The sequence below is a fragment of the Bubalus bubalis genome, chromosome 16 (assembly GCF_019923935.1).
Source record: "Bubalus bubalis isolate 160015118507 breed Murrah chromosome 16, NDDB_SH_1, whole genome shotgun sequence".
NCBI lineage: Eukaryota > Metazoa > Chordata > Mammalia > Artiodactyla > Bovidae > Bubalus > Bubalus bubalis.
The window spans coordinates 56,952,391-56,970,495 of NC_059172.1; the positions used below are offsets into that span (position 1 = coordinate 56,952,391).

Consider the following 18,105-nt stretch of genomic DNA (forward strand, 5'->3'; position numbering starts at 1 on the left):
CCCAGGACCACCAACCCTCACAGATTCACAGAAGGCTTGGGCACCGAAGGCCTGTAGGGAGCAAAGTAGACAATCCTTAATTTTCAGAAAGAGAAACTGAGGTCCTGAGAAAGGCAGGGACTTGTCCAGGTGACACAGCCAGCCGGTGTCAGATCCAGAGCGACACCCCAGGTCTCTGGCTCCATTTCAGAGTCCTTCTCACTGACCCCTGGGTTGGGAGGAGACACTCCAGTGAGACACAGAGTGGAAACCTTGGCTCTTGCCCCTCAGGGCCAAGGTCTTTGTGACATCCTGCTCTGAATGTGGGCTCACGGATGACAAATAAAACCTGACAGGCCAACCCCCTAAATAGAATTCAGGATTTGCAAGACACTGGAGCTGTCCACGACAGTGGGAGAAATGAATGGGATGGGGCAGGTCCAGCCATGGGGGATTTCAGGGAGGGGGGCTCCTGAAATTTCTTGGATGTAGCAGCAAGGCAACCAGGAAGAAGGGTATTCCAGGCCTGCGGCTCACCTGAGGAGAAGAGCTGTGGAGAGGAGTCATGTTTCTAGAAGGTTCTGTACACAGGCCCCGAGCCTGCCAACCCAGCTGCCTTGGAGGAGGCTGGTCCTGGGTGAGTCACTTTGGCCTCTGCCCCTGCTGTAAGCCCTCCATCCCTATGAACCATGAGGTTTCCCTGGATCCCAGGCTGTCACCCTGGAGCACCCGGGGTGCTGTGCAAACTACCCAGTGTCCCCTCCAGAACTGTCAAATATTAACCTTAGGGTGGGCCCATGCCAGCTGTTACTTAAGCAGCTCCCAGGAGAGCAGCCGCTGCTGAAAGCCACAGATCCGGGTAACCTTCAGTGTCCTCATGAACACTCTCCCCTTCCCTCTCCATGAAGGTCACAAGGACTGAGAGCTACTGAACTTTCACTTCACTCTGGGATTTTCCACAATTCATACACAAATTAAGTCACGAATAAACACCCAGACTGGGACGTGATTGAATGAATTACTTTTAATCACACAACAGTGACAAAAACAGCCTTAGTCTGAGGGCATGCAATTCCATTTGTCACCACCAGAGGGAGGATGTGTCTTACTCCAAATCCTTTTCAAAGGGCGTTTTCAACTCAGTCTAGGGGCTGGCAGAAGAGGGAGACAGAGGATGAGGTGGCTGGATGGCATCACCGACTTGACGGTCATGAGTTTGAGCAAACTCTGGGAGATGGTGAAGGACAGGGAAGCCTGGCATGCTGCAGTCTATGGGGTTGCAAAGAATCGAACACGACGGAGCGACTGAACAACAAAAGGCTGGGAGTCCTTTGCTGGAAGAAGAGGCCTCCGGGTCTACCCAGTGCCCTGGTTTCCCAGGAACGCCCTGGGCCCTTTCCATTCTGTCTGCACACCCCTCCGGTGTAATTTGCCCTGCTCTGGGGTCTTGAGCCTTCATGGAAGGTAGAGACCCTCTGTGATCTACACAGATTCCTTGGCTTGGGGTAGTTATGTAGCCTCCAACCACATAGTTTGATTTAATCAGTGTCATGAGCAGGACCTGGAGAGAGGCGAGCAAGGAGAGTCCCCAAGAGCCCACCCTGAGCATCCCCCTGGCCCCAACCTGTCCTAGGGAGTGGGTTCCCTGGGCTGATAGGGATGGGGTGGGGTTGGGGGTGCTGAGCTGAAGAGAGGTCCAGGGCAGAGGGGACTGTTGAGGTTCCCCCCCACCCAGGCCCTCCTCCCACTCACCCCTGCTGGAGAGATTAATGGCCTCCCTGTTGATCCTCGGCTGCAGGCAGCTGAGGTCTGAACTGCAATTCAGCAGGGCTTTGCCCGGTGGTGACCTGCTCCTTGCCAGGCGCTCATTCTTCATCGTCCGCCTGACAAACACCCGGGGGGGAGGGGGGAGGTGGAGATCAGAGACCAATGCCACAGCCGCCTGGCCTTGTCCTGTAGTCACAGCAAGTCTCTGGCTGGGAAGATGGATCGGGTCCGGGCCTCGGAGCCAGGCCACAGCAGCCACAGGGCCTTGGAAGGGGAATCACGGAGCCAGGGACTGGGCTGAGACAGCCAGGGAGGTGGCTGAGTGACCCAGCCTTAGAAGAAACACTCAACTCAGCCTCGGTGTTCCCCGCCCCCACTGGGGACACTCAATATCCTCTGCAGTTGAGTGGCTGAGGGCGTGGGAAGAAAACCTATTTAGAACTTGGGACCTTGGGGTCCATGACCTCAGCTTGACACTGGGGGCCCCAGGGGTGGGGGCGCCTAGGGAGGTCACCACAGAAAACCAGGTAGGGGCTTTTCCCCAGGGGTGGATGGGCCTCGTGCCTGGACAGCACAGGAACCCTCTGCACCCAGGGTCATGGCTCCCCAGGTTCTGATTCGGTAACTTATTTAGGGGGGAATTTCAGGCTGCCTGCTCTGACCCTACATGACCTCCCCACTCCCCCGGAGGGCCCGGGGCACTCCTGGCTGCTGTTGGCCTCTGGAACTCTTAAACTTGGTTCCTGTTTCAAGAAATTCTTGCTGTTGCTTCCCCGAAGGGCTTCCTTGGTATCACCAGGAGGAATTCCCCAGGTGAGGTGGCCGAGGGGAGGTTAGAGGAGGGGAAGTTTCAGGCTGGGGCAGCAGTTTGAGGCCCGGAACTTCATCGGCAGTGCCGTCCATGCTGGGGACGCTGGTCTCCCTGCCAGCTTTGGCCTCCGGCTCCTGTGTGACCCTGAAACACTCGTCTGTCTCGGACTTGGCTTTGGAAAAAGCAAACACAAGACCAAAATTGCAGGCGTTGGCTTCAGAGTCAAGGGGCTCTAGGAAGGGGTAAGTGGGACCTGTAGCTGGTCCCCTTGTTATTCCCAGCCCCTAGATGAACAGTGCCCAAGGAGGCTGGGGGTACACACACACACACACACATGCTCACTCCCTCCTAGCAGTTAAAACAGAGGTACCCAGCAAGTAATGAAGGCAGACAAAAAAGACACACTTGACAAAGCAAAGGAGACGAGGCTGGCTTGGCCCAGAGCCAGGAGCGTGTTGTATTCTCTCCTGGTCTTTGTTCCCTGAAAGGCCTATCAATCAGTAACAGAGTCGTGCCAAACCCAGCTGCCTGGAGCCGAGTGGCCCCCGCCCTGAAGTAAATAACATTTCAGGTCTCCTGTCCATGGACCATCTGCTCCTGAAGCAGTGAGTCACATCACTGGGGAGCGGCCTCAGCCCTCCGACGCCCGCCCCGAGCAGGATGCGATGGGTCCCGCGGGGTCTCAGCGACTCCCAGACCCTTCCTGAACCCTGCTCCCAGGGGACCTGTTGGAGATGCTGCGTCTCTTGAGACTCTGACCATTCCTTCATGTCTGTCTGCCTCACGGTCTGCAAACCACACGAGGGTGGGGGCGGCATCTAATGGTTTACCCACCCGTCCCCAGCGCTGCGCCCATCAGAGGCTGTAGTACGCTCTCAGTAAATGTTTGTTGACTGAGCTCGTGACTGGCTGACCAGAGGAACGAATGAGTGATCACCCGCAGCTGCGCCTGCTGCTTCCCAGCTTCTCAGGGGGTAGAGAGAGCTGCTGGGCTTTGCAGTCTGGTCAGGTGGCTGGTGGTGTGTCTGTGTGCACCCCTGGAGCCTGAGCCAGGAAGGGGCTACTAGGGGCCTGTCCTAGTGACAGCCAGCATTTTGTCCCTGATGAGACAGTTAAGATCACAGGCTCTGGAATCAACCCGCCTGGATGTGAGCCCTGGCCTGACCAATTGTGAACTATGGGATGGTGGCTATGTCCCCGCCCCCCCCCCCCAATCTCAGTTTCCCCCAGATGGAGAAACAACATCTGATTCGAGGAGTTCGGGCTCCAGACTGGTCCTCGCTGACCGGCGGCTGCTTTGTTTATACTCTCGAAGATTCTCCCAGTGTGGACATCTGGTGCTCCTGAACTCTGCAGGCACCCCAGCCCTTGTCCTTAATGCCTGACCGGCCACTGCAGTCTTCTAGAACACTATTCAGGGCCAGGAGGCAGAGGCCCTGAGTCCACGCTTAGCCCGACACCCATGTGCACAATTTGGGCCACAGTGTGGACGTGGCCTGACCCGTCCTGGGAGTCCCCACCCATCTGGACCCTCTGCCAGCTTGGCTGGGCTCACCAGCTCCCCTGAAATCAGTGGAGGGTGGTCTATGGCTGCTGTATGGGGACCAGGGAGGGTTTGTGGAAAAAATTTGTGCGTGTGTTGGGAGTGTGAGTGTGTGTGAGTGTATGTGTACATACATGTGTGCTGTATGTTAGAACTGGGGAGAAGCCAGACAGGCCAGGCGATGGGGGGCCTGCGTGGACCCAAGAGGCCGAGCCCAGCATCTGGGGCATGGGGAACAGGCAGCTCCACCTTGCCAGCCACTCTCTGGACCATGACCCCTCAGCTGAGCATGAGGGCTGGGTTCTTAGAGGACACACACACAGCTAGGCAGGGGGTGAGCGTGGATCCCGGCTTCACTGTGAGGCAGGGCTTGGGGTGAGGGGCAGACGTGTGGTGGAGAACCCGAGCCTGCCCTGTCCCTTCTTGTGGCGCTAGGGGGAGGCAGATAACCAGATTCCCCGTGCAGTGGCTGGGAATGGAGGTGTCCACAGGGAACTGGAGACTGACTGAAGTGCCAAGACAGTGGGATGTGCCCTCCAGAGCCACACAGCCGCCAGGGCCCAGGCAGAGGGAGGGGGAGGCGGCTCCTGGGCTTCACACTGCCCTGCCCTCCTCTCGATGTGATGTTTTTCCTCCTCTCAAACCACGTAGTGAAAACGATCAGAGCAGGAATACTACAGCGGAAGAGGCGTGGGGGGCGATGGAGCACAGGCTTGGGTCTGGAGCCTGGCTCTGCCACTGACTAGCTGGGCAGCACGGGGCCTGCCCCTTAGTGTCTCTGACCCTCAGTTTTCTCATCTGCAAGATGGGGGTCACAATGCCCAACGCATTAAAGAGATTGAGCGAGATATTTTGTGTAAACAAGATCGGGGACTTCACTGGTGGCTCAGTGGTAAAGAATCCACCCATCAATGCAGGAAACATGAATTCGATCCCTGATCCGGGAAGATCCCACGTGCCACAGAGCAACTGAGCCCCTGCACCACAACTATTGAGCCTGTGCTCTAGAGCCTGGGAGGCAGAGCTACTGAAGCCCGTGCATCCTAGAGCCTGTGCTCTGCAACAGGAGAAGCCGCAGCAGTGAGAAGCCCTGGCACCACAACTAGAGAAAGCCTACCTGAAGCAACAAAGTCCCAGGGCAGCCAAAAATAAAATAAATACATAAAAATTATATTAAAAAACCAAGATCGGTAAGCCATAAAGCACTACAGATGTGCAATGTGGGTTTTAATTGCAGTGTGAAGCAATATCAATCAAGGTTTTCACTGGGTTGGGTGATTACATGCATTTCAATATAATTCAGCAAAATATGTATTGGATATTTGAATATCAAGTATGTGCCAGGCACCATGGTAGGTATTTTAATAAGCTTAAGTGGAACTTGTTTATGAAACTGCAGAACACAAACCCATAGATCTGCCTGTCTGGTGTTTCCTAAATGCCAGTCCTAATACCTATGCTGAGCAGCTGGGATTCAAACCCCTGGGAAATATAGAATACAGATCCCTGCTTCTGTAGTCTTGGATCTCTCTTTCTCTGTCTCCATGGTCATGTGTGTGTGTGTGTGTGTGTGTTTGTATATGTGTGTTTGTGTGTGTGTGTGGTTGATTAGTTGAATTTAGGAACCACTAATCTAGTTCAGTCCTTGCTGAACAGTGAAATCTGAGCCTCAAAGAGGAAGACACTCTCAGAGGACAGCAATCAGAGGCCAGGCCAGTCCCAGGTCCCCTCAAAGGCTTGTCCTCTGAGGAGGTGCCTCAGCAGAGCGTCTAGAATAGGGAAGCAGAAGACTTGAGCTGGAGTCTCAGCTCTGTATTTAGTGACTGCTTAACCTTTAGCAGGTCACTTGCTTCTTGCAACCTCAATTTCCTCATCTGTAAAACGTGAGTATCGATACCTGTCTCACTGGTGTCTTCGAGGGAGCATGCTTTAAAGCCTGCAAAGCTCTACTTTTTAATTCTGGATAGAGCCAGACCTGACTTTTCCAAGGAGAAATCCCACAGACCGAACTGTCATCCTCTTTCCCGAAGTTCAACCAGATCTCATATGGAAAAACAATCCCCTCAATGGAGCAGCCCCCACCCCACCTCACCCTGCCCCAGTCCAAGGTTTCGGGTGCTAGTCTTTGGGTGACACCTGCTGGCCATGTCAGGTACTGCACAATCCTGTCACCAAACAACCGTGGGGAATGATTGTCTCCTTGGACACTCACTGCCACCCCACGTGATAGGTGTTATGCTCCCATTTTACAGGTGAGGAAAGTGAGTTCCTGCTAGGCACAGTGAATCTCTGATTCCAGGTCCTTTGTTCAGCTCCATCTCTTCCTTACCTCATGCTCTTCGACTGAGCGGGGTGGGCAGGAGAGCACCCTAAAAACCACCTTGAATAGGAACCGGGATTAGGGGCATGGCCTGAGTTGGGGGGCCAGGTCCAGGCTGGTCTAGACTGTTGTCTTAGTGGCAACAACCCCGCCAGGAAGAAGACCTGGTGTTGCCCGTCTCCAGAGAAGCTAGACTGCTGGCAGGGGCTGCAGCTGCAGCGAGACCCTCTGAGGAGGCTCAGGGAGGCTGTTTGGCCAGGCTGTGAGCTGAGGGCTTTGGAACAGACCGCTGTGAGCTCAGCTGTTCTAGGCAGTGGCTGGCCTGAAGTCGTGTGTGTGTGTGTATGTGTGTGTGGTCTAAGCTACTTCTCAGTCAGGACAGCATCAAGTGTAGTGACTGAGAATGAGGATTCAGCCTTATCTCTAAGAGATGCACACTGAAGGATCTGCGGATGAACTTATATAATGCATGAGATTTGCTTAAAAATATCCTTGGTGATGGGAAGTGAGGGTGGAGGGGGAATACAGATAAGACAAGATTGGCCACAAGTCAACAATTGTTGGCCCTAGAAGATGGGTGCATGGCAATTCATTACACTCTTCTCTCTACTTGTGATACGTTTGAAATTTTCCATATTAAAACCTTGCTGAAAACTTGACAACAGAGATACTACCAACCTCCACGAATGGCAATAAAGAGAAAGGAGACTCTGTGGCCAGTCCTGCTCAAGGCTTGGGCCTCTGACACTAGCTGTGTGAATTTCCCTATGTCTCAGTTTCGCTGTCTGTAAAATGGGGATGATCATAATTATATCAGTCTTATAGGTTGTTTGGAGGGTTAACTGAGATTATGCACCTAAAGTACTTAGCATAGTGCTGGACCATAATAGGGTTTAATGATAATAATCGTTATTAGGAGTCCATGGCTCTGGTTATAATTTGCCAAAAGAAAAAGCTACTTTGGCTGATTCAGACAAACAACTGGCCAATTCAGTTCAGGTTCTGACCAATGAGTCTTGGAAGGCTCAGCCTTAAACCACCTCGTGCCAGGTGTGTGGGTATCTCACGTACCTGTATCTCAGATGGGCAAACACACCCCACAGAGCCAGGTTCATGAAACCCCCGCAGAGAGTTTGAGATGTCCCAACTCCTGGTACATCTATTTCTATCCAGCTTTTACTCTCCAGGCTCTTCCCATCACAAAGCCCACTCACATCCTGCCTTGATTTTTCCTAACCACTCCTTTCTCTGAGCTGAAGCATCTGTCTTCACAGTCTCATTGAATCTCAGCCCTAGGTAGAATCTTAAATGTCTTCTAACTGAACACTATGGCTGCAGAGGATAGAGTGGCAGGCAGGGCTACCCAACTGATGGGCGGGATACAGAGGACAATACAACCTGGGTTGTGAATGCCTCGGTAGATGGAGAGCAGGCCTGGGGGTCAGGAGTCCTGCCTCCAAGCACTGCCACTGACCCTCAGACCACGTGGCCTGGATTTTCTTCACCTGCACGGCCACAGTCTCCTCCTCTGTGACACAAGGTGCTCCCAATAGATGGCCTCCAGACCCCTTCCCACTCTGACCTTTAGGGTCAGCGTGCAGACCTCCGCATGCTGACCTCTCTGTCTCCTTCCCCACTAAGTGCAAGCTCACCAGGGTAGGGACCCACCTTGGGGTTTTCAGGGACACTGGGAGCTCCTTGCACAAGGGCCAGGCAAAAACTTGCTGAAAGTGCAAATAACCTGACATGTGCTTCCTCTGGGTTGAGTGTGAGCAGTGGCCAGTGAAAGGACAGAGATTTCAAACTAGGAGAAATGGGAAACCTCCCCAAATACTTCACACTGTATCCACAACTCGGAGGTTCCCAATACCTCCTACAGTGTTTGAACGGTTCTGGGAAGTCCTTGCAGTAAAAGAAACCTATTTGCCTTGGTTATGCCAGTGTTTTCCAAGCCTATTTGACCAGAACTCAGTTTTTGCATATCACCTATTTCCTGTTCATGAAACTCTTAGGAAATGATCATTTTCCCAAGATCATTCTGCCTTGTCAGCTGGGTTTGTTTAAGTACGATCACATGTAGTAAAGATGCTACACTTTCAATGCCATGTGGTCTGAGATTGGGCCTCCTGCTCCTCACGCCTACATTCTCAGCTAGGCCTGCGACCCACACTAGACTGGGCTGGGCCTTCAGAGGTTGTTCAGAGTCTTACCGGGGCTTCCCAGGTGGCGCTAATGGTAAAGAACCTGCCTACCAATGCAGGAAACTTAAGAGATACTGGTTTGATCCCTGTGTTGGGAAGATCCCCTGGAGGAAGGTATGGCAACCCATTCCAGTATTCTCGCCTGGAGAATCCCATGGACAGAGGAGCCTGGAGGGCTACAGTCCACGGGGTCGCACAGAGTCAGACACAACTGAAGCAACTTAACACGCACACATGCAGAGTCTTACCTGGTGTGTGTAAATGATGCCATTTGACCTAGGCAGTATTTCCTCTCCGAACATTCTGCAAAAAATGTGTCTAGTCATGCCCCCCCAACCCCCGATCATCCACACCAGGGTCACAGGGCAGCAGCAGCTCATGGGAAAGAGGTCCAGCATAATTGGTGTGTCAGCCCCAAAGAGCCAATCAAATCTTGGGCAACAGAGACGGTCCAATACCTATCTGCTGCTGCTGCTGCTAAGTCGCTTCAGTCGTGTCCAACTCCGTGAGACCCCATAGACAGCAGCCCACCAGGCTCCCTCGTCCCTGGGATTCTCCAGGCAAGAACACTGGAGTGGGTTGCCATTTCCTTCTCCAATGCATGAAAGTGAAAAGTGAAAGTGAAGTTGCTCAGTCGTGTCCGACTCTTAGTGACCCCATGGACTGCAGCCTACCAGGCTCCTCCATCCATGGGATTTTCCAGGCAAGAGTACTGGAGTGGGGTGCCATTGCCTTCTCTGCCAATACCTATCTAGGGAGTGTCAATTTCTGTCCTCAAAACTGCTCCAACCTCATCTGGAGTATTGGGGCCATTCGGCTTTTAAGGGAGATGCAGGGATAGTTAGGGGCTTCCCAGCTGATGCTAGTGGTAAATAATCTGCCTACAGTGCAGGAGGCCCAGGAACTGTGGGTTCCATCCCTAGGTCAGAAAGATCCTCTGGAGGAGGGCATGGCAACCTACTCCAATATTCTGGCCTGGAGAATCCCATGGACACAGGAGCCTGGAGGGCTACAGTCCATGAGGTCACAGAGAGTCAGACATGACTGAAACGACTTAGCTCGCATGCAAGGATAGTTAGGGAGTTGGGGATGGACATGCACACACTGCTATATTTAAAGTAGATAACCAGTAAGGACCTACTATAGAGCACAGGGAACTCTGCTAAATGTTACATGGCAGCCTGGAGGGGAGGAGCTTGGGGGAGAATGGATACATGCATATGCATGGCAGAGGACCTCTGCTGTCCACCTGAAACTATCACAACACAGTTTGTTAATTGGCTAGACCCCAATACAAAATAAAAAGTTTTTTTTAAAAAAGGAGATGTTTTGAAAGTTGAATATGTGCAAAGGGGAAGACCAGGAGAGGCAAAGATCTGGAAATTATGCTGGAACAGGAGAGATGGACAGAACTGTGATATTTAGTCTGGCAAAAGAAAGGCTCGGGGCAAGGAGGGTGCTGTGGAGGCTCTTCTCAAATATTTGCAAAACTGTCATCTGGCCGATCCTTTGAACTCCAGAGGACTAAGGCAGAGCGGGCCCCATAAAGAAAAGAGTGAGTGTGTGATCACAGAGGGTAAGGTTAGGATGAACTTCTGTGTGGGTAGGGAGCCCCTCGTTCTGGAAGAATTTAACCAGACTGTCAGCACCTGTCTGGTGGTGTAGAGAGAGCACGTGGGTGCGAAGTGGGGCTGCTCAGGGGGGTTCTCAGGCACCGCTGGGCCCCTCGCTGAGTCTACGGCTGTTGGGCTGGTACCCTCCACCCTTCTCACCGTTTCCACAATGTTGCCGTTTCCCCTGGCAACCCCAAACAGCATTTTACCCACCGCTACAGCACTCCAGCTCTGTGACTTTGCCCACCAGCACATGGACTTTCTGTGCTCAGTGAGGCTGGAGGGGCTTCCTGGTGTCTTCTATGACCCTTGGGCTTTGAGGGACACCTCAGTCCTCCATGCTGGTGGCCCTACCCCAGGGATGGGAGGGGCATTGTCCCCCAGAGAGGGTGCAGAGGGGACTCTAAGTGGCCTTCTTCCCCTGAGATCCTCCGGTCTGAGAATGAAGTGGCCAGATTTCCTAGGAAGAGGGCTTTGAGCATCTAAGTCAGGGCTAGTTCCACGGCTGGGACCTTGACCTTCCCTGTAGAGTGGAGGAGAATCTCTTCAGGGGCTGTGGCCTTTCAAAGTATCCTCTGTGTGTGTAGCACTGGACAAACACATAAATTACATGGTGTGTGACATCTCTGAGGCAAGGGACTGTGATGGGAATCCAGTCCTGGATTCCTGTGCCAGAATCCAGAAAACCTGCTTCTTGGCTCATCTCAGCCTCCACGGTGTGACCCACCCCCTAGGATGGACTCAGGCTCTGTAGGACCTGAAGCTTAGACCATTCGGAGGGCCCTCCTTCGGGAAAACAATACACAGCTATGAATACAAAATGAGGGACAAACATGATTATTTAGGGTGCTAAAAAGAAAATTGCTGCAAATTACAAATTCTGAAACAACTGACAAATACCACAGACCTCACACAATCTGGGCAAATCACAGTATTTGTGTGAACTCACTACCTGACACACCTCTAAATGCCTTAAAAACATTTTTCTTACACAATTTTTCTGCTCACAATTTCACCAACCAGCTCCTGGCTCCATACATTTCTGACCTGGTTTCTCTTCCATGACACACATCTCTAGTACAGACGTCTTAAGCCATATCATGCTGTGATTCGACTTGGGCCCTACAACTTTGTGTCACAAAGCCAAGTAAGTTGGTGCAATGGGTGGTCGTATTCCTACAGCCATTCCCTATGCTGGGATGGCTGCAAAAAAACATACCTCACCAATCCCAAATCTAATGAGTGAGGTATAGATTCATCTCTCACTTGCTTTGGGGGATCCTGAGTCAGAGCCCCAAATGCACATCAGAACCCATCATGCACACCAGAGTGGAAAAGAGCAGAAGCCATAATTGATTGCAGATCAACTGTAGTATTCCACCAAATTACCAATACCATCTGACTATGTGAACTCATTGCTGAGACCCTGTGGAACTCTGGGACATCAGTTGTATTAGATTCATGGTAGCTCTGCCTCTGGGCACATCACAAGCCTCTCGGAGTTCCCGTTTCTTCATCTGTGAAGTGAACAAGACCTTTCTGGCCTCATCTGGTCTGTTATGGACAAGGATCTGAAATAAAAGAAAATGTGAAGCCTTTGTGATCCCCAAAGTCCCACGCGATGATGAACATGAGAAAGACCACGGTGAGGCTGGCTACACGGGGATCTGCTGAGACCTGGCTTTAGGGTCAGAGTTCCTGAATCTCTGGTGCTCACCTGTCCAGGCCAGAAACTTTTCATCTGATAAGGGGAAAGCTTTAAGGCTTTGATTCCAGTTAAAGGACACACTGCTGGAAGGCATGACCCGTGAAGTTGTAATTGGGTATTTGCAGCCCTGTAAGAATGAGCTTGTCTGGTCATGAAATTAGCATCGAGTTCCTCCTAGTGCAAGGAAGCATCAGGCTCTGCAGGTACAAACCAAACAGGTTTGGAGCCTAGTATTTGGAAGAGGAGACAAGTCAAATGTGTACATAAGTAGTAGCCACAATGCGGGAGGAAGGGGTAAGAGCCACAGGCCAAGGAGATGTCTGGGGCAAGCAGAGTCCAGAGAAGGTCCCTGCAGAGGTGAAAAAACTGGTCTGTGCTGGCTGGGGAAAGCTGGGGGTGCCTGACCAGGCCTTGCTGCTAAGGGAGGCTCACACAGGTGGAGAAGGGGCACCGGGTACCTGAGGAAGAAGGAGTGGAAAATGTTGCACTCAGGCTTTCCAGAGAGAAAATGTTCACGTACAGTTTGATGAGCACATTTGTGAGTGCCTTGTGGGTCAGCAGAACTGTAGAATGACCTGGGAAGCTAGCAAAGTGAGCTCCCACTCATGGAATTTTCCTGTTTTTCTTTCTCACTTTGTTTGGATTCCTCCTACCTTCCCCTGCCCCCACCCCTCGAGAGAGAGCTTCAGCTGCACAGAATTTGGGCTTCATGGAACCTCTCCGGGTTCACTTCCTAGCCAGTTTCAGAGTGGGGAGCAGAGATAGGACTATGGTGAAGAGGCTGCAGTTATTGAGGGGGTTTCTGCACCCCCTGACCAACCCTCCTGAGACAGTGGCCTGTACAAGGTCTGTGGGCCCCCAGAGGTGCCATCTGTGGGGGAGGAGCCTCAAAGATTGGGGCCCTTTGTTCAGAGAGCTTAGGATCATGATACTAGAATCCAAGATGTGGAGAGGGTAAGTGACAAAATGTACCTAGACAGCCTCAGCATTAAGCATACAGAACTTCGGTTTAAGAAATGCCCAGGTAATTTAATGACAGTACAATGGCACCCCACTCCAGTACTCTTGCCTGGAAAATCTCATGGACGGAGAAGCCTGGTGGGCTGCAGTCCATGGGGTCGCTAAGAGTTGGACACGACTGAGTGACTTCACTTTCACTTTTCACTTTCACGCATTGGAGAAGGAAATGGCGACCCACTCCAGTGTTCTTGCCTGGAGAATCCCAGGGACGGGGGAGCCTGGCGGGCTGCCATCTATGGGGTTGCACAGAGTCAGACACGACTGAAGCGACTTAGCAGCAGCAGCACTGCCTTTTTATATAGGCATCATAGTGACTTCACTTTCACTTTTCACTTTCATGCATTAGAGAAAGAAATGGCAACCCACTCCAGTGTTTTTGCCTGGAGAATCCCAGGGACGGGGGAGACTGTTAGGAGGCCGTCTATGGGGTCGCACAGAGTCGGACACGACTGAAGTGACTTAGCAGCTGCAGCAGCAGCATAGTCTATGAATTGCAATGATTCACCTTTCTCAAGACCCTGATGCTGGGAAAGATTGAGGGCAAAAAGAGAAGGGGGAGACAGAGGATGAGATGGTTGGATGGCATCATCGAGTCAATGACATGAATTCGAGCAAACTCTGGGAGATGGTGAAGGACAGGGAAGCCTGGCTTTCATGGGGTTGCAAGGAGTTGGACAGACTTAGCAACTGCACAGTAATAACAAGCTTGGCTCAAGAAGACAGAAGTATTCTAGATACACGTGCATGCATTTGCAGCAAAAATGGTTTCCTTTGTGAGGTTTACTTCTGAGTATCTGTGTGAAAATACATATTTCTGTCTCTGCCTACATTAGAGAACATTCAGAGGTGAAGAAACTGAAGCCCCAGAAAGATAATGACTTGTCCAAGATCACAGCTGACTTACAGTGGCAAAAATAAGACTAGAACCCAGAACTCTTCATATAACATTAAAATCAATTACAGATTGGAGAAAAAAGAAAAAAAAAAAAAGCCAAGGAAATCCTTATTTTTTTCTCCTCCAACCAATGAATAAGTACTAAGAAGGTCAATCCTGAATTAGCTATATAACCCCAAATGTCAAGTTTGTACCACTGACCTGGTTCAGTATTGATTCCTTTTATGAAAACCATGATCATACTGAGTTGTTAAAGAATTTCAGAGCACATAGGAAGGCTTTACTAAAATAATTATATGTCTTTGTTTTTGAAGAAAAGTATCCAAAATATATAAGCTGTTGTTTGAGTTAAACAATAAAAACATCTGTGGTTTCTCACGATGGCTCTAGCCCTAATATAACATGGCAAAATAATACCCCCCAAAATATCCATGATTAGCCTGAATTAGAAAGGGTTCACCTCCCAGCGTCTTCATATAGCTGCTTCAACTGGCATTGGTAAAACACACACACACACCAGCTACTTCATCACCCACCATTCTAATGCAATAAAACATTGAAAATTAATCACTGGTTTTAAATGAATGGTGTGTCTCTACTGGCAATGAATCCCACAAATTAGGGCATATGTATAGGTGTCAATGCAGGATTTTTGGACTGTATTCAAACTGCATCTGAGCACAGGTGTGCCTGTCATTAAGTGTTTGTTTACCTGTACACATGGATGTTTGCCTGGGCAACTGTGTTTTTTCTCACGTCGGTGAGCATACATTTCTGTGGGGGTGTGAGGGCTCCTTTCCAAGTTGGGACTCTAAAGGAATTGTCCCTCCTATCAAAATTAAAAAAGAGTCCCTCCAAAATGTCAGCTGTGGGAGGAAAGCATCGGGGTTTGACGTGGGCGGAGGTGAAGCACGCATCCCACTGTCTTTCCTGTCGCTTTTCCCTGGGGGTTCCCTTGCTGGGATTCTTGCTGACTCTGCCAGGCTACTCCCCACCTCCATCTCCTGTTAAGAGGGGACTTCGGAACATCGCGGAGCCAGACTGTCACTTTCAAGGATGTTTTCCTAAATACTAAGGAGGGACAAAACCTAGGAAATGGAAAATACGAAAAGCAGGAGGACTGTCTATTTTCAGGTCCTTTCCTTGAGGACGATCACGCCTTGCTTTTCAGCCTCAAGTGCATCTTCCTTCCGTGTTTCTGTGGCCGCTTCCTGGATTCCCAACGTCTGAACTCTGGCCTCGATGCCATATGGACCGCAGAATGTCATCCCAATATCCTCTCCCATCCAGCTCTTCCCTCCCCTCCCCCGCACAGGTCAAGGTCCTCTGAGCAAAGCCAATAACATTAGCGATAGACGTATTTACTGTGCTTGCTACATGCCAGCCACCAGGCCTGTCTTATTTAATCCTCACAATAGCTCTCCGAGGCGGATGCTGTGGCTGTCCCCATGTTACAGGTGAGGGAACAGGGGCTTAGTGCCCATGAATTCCCCAAAGGTGTACAGCTAGTGAGGGCAGAGTTGGGCTGAGATCTTAGCTCTGGCTTCAAAACCACTCTCTTAACCATCACATTATATATAGAGAGAGCTTCCTTGTGCTAGAGCGAGTCTGCCCTCCTCACCTGCCCAGCCCCGCTCCCCATATCCTCGCAGCCTCTTCAGGAGACAGTCAGCAAATGACTTCACCCTTCAGGTCACACCTGACTCTCTCCACAGGGTGCTGTGGTCCCTGAAAGGCCCTCAGGTGTAACCTGCATAAAAGGGACACTCAGGTTAGAGGAGGTACTTCAGGTAAATGGAGAGAAGGGGGTCCCCCTCTCTCTTTCCAGCATGTGGGGCCTGAGCAGCTGTGCTGACACCCCCAGGCCCCACTCAGAGTCTGCCCCTCCTGACAGACAGCAGCCCCTTTCATCCTATCTGACTTAGCAGTTTATTTTAGGCACGGCCTGACCAGGTGCTCTGGGTCAATAGGCTTAGTTTTAAATAACTGGATTCCTGTCGGCAACAGTCTCCTTCAGAAGGGGAGGAACAGGGCAGACGAACGAGCCCAGCAGGCTGGCAGTGCTGAGGGACGCTCTCTGCCAGCAGACTGGAGATGGCTGGGCTCTGTGGCTGCCTGCCTGACCCCTGGCAGGTCCCCCGCTTCCTCCCAGCAGACTGGAGATGGCTGGGCCCTGTGGCTGCCTGCCTGACCCCCGCAGGTCCCCCGCTTCCTCGCTCCAGGTCTCGGCTTCCTCACCTGTCAAGCGGAGGGTGGGCTGTGTCAACTCAAACACCTGTTGCAGTCTGCCCCTCGTCTCTGATCTATACCTGTGTGTGTGTTCAGTCACTCAGTTGTGTCCGACTCTTTGTGACCTCATGGACTATAGCCTGCCATCCTTTTCTGTCCATGGGATTCTCCATACAAGAATACTGGAGTGGGTTGCCATTTCCTCCTCCAGGGGATCTTCCCAACCCAGGAATGGAACCTGTGTCTCTTGGGTCTCCTGCATTGGCAGGCAGATTCTTTACCATTAGCACCATCTGGGAAGCCCGTACTTGTGTTTCCAGAGGGCAAAACACCTAGAGAAAAAGTATCTTCTGTGGAGTGGTGACTTGGTGTCACAGAGTAGGGCCACCAGGGGAGGCAGCCCCGTGCAGACCAAGCACTTCTGCCCCAGAATCAGGAGACCTGGGTTCCGGTCTTGCTTGCGATACAAACTGGGTGACCTTGAACAAGCCAAGCCTCATTTTTCTCACCTGTTTTAAAAGGGAGTGATAAAGCTTCAAAGAATATTGTGAGGACGGCTCGGAGCAATCGCAGGTGAGGGCCCTTTAAACTCTGAAAGCGCTATAGGACAAAAGTAAATGCACCTGGCAGTTCCTCAAAAAGTTAAAAATAGAATCACCATAGGATCCAGAAATTACCACTCCCCAAAGAGTTGAAAGCAGACTCTCAAAGAGATACTTGTACGGCTATGTTCAAGGCAGCATTGTCCATAATCGCCAAAGGGTGGGGGCAACACAAGTGTCCACTGACAAATGAATAGACAAAGTGCGGTCTATATATACTATGGAATATTATTCAGCTATGAAAAGGAACACAATTCTGACACGTTACAACATGGATGAAACTTAAAGACATTATGCTAAGTGAAAGAAGATATAAAGTTGTACGATTCCACTCATGTGCAAATTCATAGAGATGGAAAAGTAGATTCGTGCTTACCAGGAGCTGGGGAATACAGAGTTATCGTTCAATGGGTACCTTTCTGTCTGGATGGTGAAAAGTTCTGGAAATGAATAGTGGTGACGGTGGTACAACACTGCAAATGTACTCAATGCCACGTAGAAAGAAAATGGTAACTTTTATATCATGTAGATGTTAACGTATTTTAAAAAGTAAATGCCTTGGGCCCCAGTGCCTAACCCACTGCCTGGCACACAGCATGTACTCAACATTCATTTTGTAACTGAGCGGATACCCTCACTCAAGCCCTAGTCAATTCCATGCCAACTTTAGGCAGATTGCTCTAAGGAATAAACCAGTTTCTGCATAGTGACAAAGCTGTGGGGCAGCGGAGATAGAGGAAGATAAAGGAGGAAGATACAGGAGATGCAGCTGACATGAAAACTATTCATTGCAAATAATGTCTGAGTAATCACAATGTGCGTGGTGGGAGGAAAATTCCCAGAGTGCTGGGGTGTCTGGGCTCACCTGGGGCTTCCCACGAGGCAGGCTTGCAGAGGGAACTAGGGGTTGGGAGGGCATGCAGGTTTCAGCTCTGAGATGGACAGTCACCCGGGGCGGCACCAAAGGGTCTTCGTCTGGCTTTTACTCCGAGAATCAGGCTCCGCCACCCAGGTGGTAAACTGAGTCGGAAGGAAGCACGAAGCCGTGGCCCCAGGTGACCGGGCCGGGGAGACCCGGGGCGCCCGTGGCCCGGGCAGGGCGGGCTCTTAGCACACGTATGGCACACGCCTGTGCGCGACCGCAGGCTGGGAGCCGGTGGGTGGCAGGGACCCCTCGCCTCTCAGACGGCGAACCCTGGTCCGGGTCGTGGGGTCCGGGCCCTCGCCCCTGTGCCTGGGCTTGTGGGGCTGGGTGAGGGGGCGTCTGGGCTCGGGGCTCGCGCGGCGCTCCCCAGCCCGGGTGCCGCGGGGGGGCGGGGAGAGCGGCCGCCTAGCCCAGCCCCGCGGATGACAGGAGCGAGGGAGCCGAGGAGGGAGGAGCCGCCGCCGCCGAGCGCTGGGCTGAGGAGCGGAGAGA

General features: G+C 51.6%; 1 long non-coding RNA gene across 1 annotated transcript; it reads right to left on the bottom strand.

The window, feature by feature from the left end:
• Positions 1-11,055: 11,055 nt before the first annotated feature.
• On the bottom strand, positions 11,056-17,997 carry LOC123329807. The gene is made up of 2 exons (XR_006545388.2): positions 17,554-17,997; positions 11,056-11,805 (listed from the first exon to the last, which is right to left on the bottom strand). It is a non-coding gene; the product is annotated as an uncharacterized LOC123329807 (long non-coding RNA).
• Positions 17,998-18,105: the final 108 nt, after the last annotated feature.